The sequence below is a fragment of the Dendrobates tinctorius genome, unplaced genomic scaffold (assembly GCF_039654945.1).
Source record: "Dendrobates tinctorius isolate UK_male_01 unplaced genomic scaffold, ASM3965494v1 ptg000191l, whole genome shotgun sequence".
Lineage (NCBI taxonomy): Eukaryota > Metazoa > Chordata > Amphibia > Anura > Dendrobatidae > Dendrobates > Dendrobates tinctorius.
The window spans coordinates 20,413,371-20,416,975 of NW_027361858.1; the positions used below are offsets into that span (position 1 = coordinate 20,413,371).

At 42.5% G+C, this 3,605-nt stretch overlaps 1 pseudogene; it reads left to right on the forward strand.

The window, feature by feature from the left end:
* The first annotated feature begins 1,714 nt into the window (after positions 1-1,714).
* LOC141055727 (V-type proton ATPase subunit e 1 pseudogene) lies at positions 1,715-2,003 on the forward strand (annotated as a pseudogene).
* Positions 2,004-3,605: the final 1,602 nt, after the last annotated feature.

Here is a 3,605-nt window from a genome sequence, read left to right on the forward strand (position 1 = left end):
TGTGCAAAGCGCAGTATTTAAAGTAGGAGGCAGGTCACTGAAGGTTACGTGACCTGTCATTTAGCAACTTAATGACCAGGGGTATTTCAATTTTTGCATTTTCTTTTTTTGCTCAGTTATGCCCAGAGCCATATTTTTTTTACTTTTTGGTCAATATGACCTTGTAAGGACTTGTTTTTTGTGGGACAAGTTGTACTTTTGAACAACTCCATTGGTTTTATCATATGTACTTGAAAACAGGGAAAAAAATTCCAAGTGTGGTAAAACTGCAAAAAAAGTGCAATTCCACAGTTATTGTTTTTTTTTACCATGTTCACTAAATGCTATAACTGACCTTCTATTATGATTCTCCAGGTCATTACATGTTCATAGACACCAAACATGTATAGGTTCTTTTTTATTAAGTGGTGAAAAAAATCCAAAGTTTGTTAAATAAAAAAAAATTGCACAATTTTCTGACACCCATAGCGTCTCCATTTTTCGTGATCTCGAGTTGGGTGAGAGCATATTTTTTACATGCCAAGCTGACATTTTTAATGATACTATTTTGGTGCAGATATGATCTTTTGATCGCCCTTTATTGCATTTTAATGCAGTGACCAAAAACACGTAATTATGGCATTTTGACTTATTTCTTGTTACACTATTTAGTGATCGGGTTCATTCGTTTTTTATATTGATTGGGTGATTCTGAATGTGACAATGCCATATATGGGTATATTTGATTTTTTTGTTGTTTTATTTTGAATGGTGCGAATGGGGGTGATTTGAACTTTTATTTTTTTATATTTTTAAAAACTTTTTTTTTTTAACTTTTGGCATGCTTCAGTAGTATCCATGGGAGTCTAGAAGCTACCATAATGCTATCGGCTTTGATCAGATCGCCTATATGTAGCAGAATTGCTTACTTGCTATGAGTGCCGTCCACCGGGCAGTGTTTATAGCAATCTGGCAGTGACAACCATAGAGGTCTGCTGGAGACTTTTGGTTGTCATGCAAACCCATTAGTGACCCACGATAACATGATGAAAGCGCGCATTATGTGCACTGTCAGAGATTGACAGCGGCATTTAATGGGTTAACAGCTGCGGGTTTATTACGATTCCACCTGCATCTGTTAAAGGCACATGTCAGCTGTTCAAAACAGCTGACATGTGCTGGAAAAGATGTTGGCTCAGTGCCAGAGCCCACATCAAAGAGAGTCCGACATCGGCGTACTATTATGCCTGATGTCGGTAAGGGGTTAAATATTGCAGGGGAAAAATGGAAATGTCTTCTGTTTAAAATCAGTGCTACATAGGAAAAACAAAGTGTTTGGAAAGACATTTAATATGTCATAGATTTAAATGGTCACTGTATTTTCAGACAACTTGATCTCATTTGATAGATAATGTTCTAAATAGTCAATCTGAAAATCCCTTTACTTAAAAATTATGTTGCCTTAATCTTGAAAAATGACTTGAAATTACCAGCATCCAGGTGCTCCCCTTCTATCCAACTTGTCATCAACTGTCTGTTGTCAAATGTAATATAGAAAGTGGCGGTAGGCCTTTGCATCTCCTACTACTGCTTTTCTGTCTGTCAAACTACAAACAGACATATACAGGTGCTTCTCACAAAATTTGCATTTACATTAACAGAAATAAACACTTGAAATAGGCCATGTTGTCACCTCACAGCGAGCAACAACACAAGTCCGGGGCTCACCGTGAGGTGACAACATGGCCTATCCCGGGCTCCTCATTCCCATCATCGTCATGACCGTGTTCTGGGGCACTGTGGGCATCATGCTGCCGTGGTTCATTCCCAAAGGGTCAAATCGAGGGGTCATCAATACAATGCTGGTGACGTGTGCGGTCTGCTGCTACTTGTTCTGGCTCATTGCAATTTTGTCCCAGTTAAATCCTTTGTTTGGACCACAGCTGAATTCTGAAGTGATCTATTACCTGAAAAATCATTGGCCTTAAACCAGCTCACCATTTCCAGTATTAGATAAGAAAGAGAAAAAAGGGGATTGCAGGCCTGAGCTTGAAACGCGTAGACAGATGTCCTTATCCCCCTCACTCCTCACTTCCCTCCTTCTTCACTCACAATTATTTTATCATTGGGATTTGAAATTTTAAATGTTATCATTAAAAGTCAAGTATTAATCTCAACCTCAAGCAGATGTTGGAATCCCCTTTTTTGTCTTTGAAAGTGCTGTCCAGCTGCTGGGCTGGATTCTGTGCACCACACCCTACTATGGAGGCTTTATTCACACACACGGTGTGCTGAAAATATCCCTTCCCCTTTCCCCCCTTTTTTATTAGATCAGAAAAACAGGATAGGATGGACAGCAGTGTGGGCAGCCTCTTCTTACTTCAGCACCACTTGCATTTCCAGTATTAGATCAGACAGACAGTACCTCTGGTATCTCCAGTATTAAATCAGAAAAAGTGGACAGCAGTGTGAGCAGTCTCTTCTTAGCTTAGTACCTCTCGATATCTCCAGTATTAAATCAGAAAAAGTGGACAGCAGTGTGGGCAGCCTCTTCTTACCTCAGTTCCACTGGTATTTCCAGTATTAGATCAGAACGACAGTATGGAGGGTGGATAACCGTGTCAATGGATTCTTTTTAATCTCAGTATCCCTAAAGTCTACAGTTTTGAATCAGAAAGATGCGATGAACAGCACTGTCAGCTATTCTTGTCAGCCTCAGCACCCCCAGTATTACCAGTCATAGATCAAAAAGAAAGTGCGATCATCAGTGTGAGCAGCCTCGTTTTACCTCAACCCCCTTATATATCAAGAATTAGACCTCAAATATAGGGCAGGATGTCTCTTCTTTCCCCAACATGTGAGCAGGTAGCGGGATGTAGTGACAGACAGGAGGCATAGCAAGGGTTAACAGATTTATTTGCAGAGGTATTCTCCACGCAGGGAGTTAATGGGTTAAGCAGGGGGTAAGGGAGGTGATATTGGCACGATATGGGTGTAAGGAGAGGTATGAAGTAATGCAACTGTTCATAAAAGGGTTAACTTATCAGTCCTTCAGCTTCTTGGCAGCAGAGCTGTAGGTTCCCATGATGGTGTCCACATAAGTGGCGCATGAGGTCCCCAGTGTCACCCTGAAGAAGCTGGGGGGTCAGGTTCCTGGTCATCGTGGTGACTCCTCGTTGTCCTGAGTGGGGTACTTGATCCACGGTTCGTCGTATGGGATGCAGAGCAGTCTGTGTTACTGCCGGAGTGTGTCTCAGTCTGGCCGTTGCAAGTGGGTGAAGAATTACACAGTTCTAATGGAGTCACCTGGTCTGTCCTATGCGGCACGCGCATAGCAACCAACGGCCTGGAGAGTCTGTAACTTTCGGTCACGAGAGGCAATGGGCACACGGAAGATTTCTGTCAACAGTCAGTGTCCCTGAACACAGGGGATCTAAAGCGTGGGCCTGCGCTATCATGATGCTGAAGGGACGGAGCATCAAACATCCCCTGCTGCGCGCGCTGTATTCCCACCAAGTCTCCCCTTCCCGCTCTCAGCCCCTTTTATTAAAGACACGCCCCCTGCTGGATAGTGCAAAGGTCAGTCCTGGTCAGAAAGCTTTCCCTCGGGCAACAATGGTGACAGC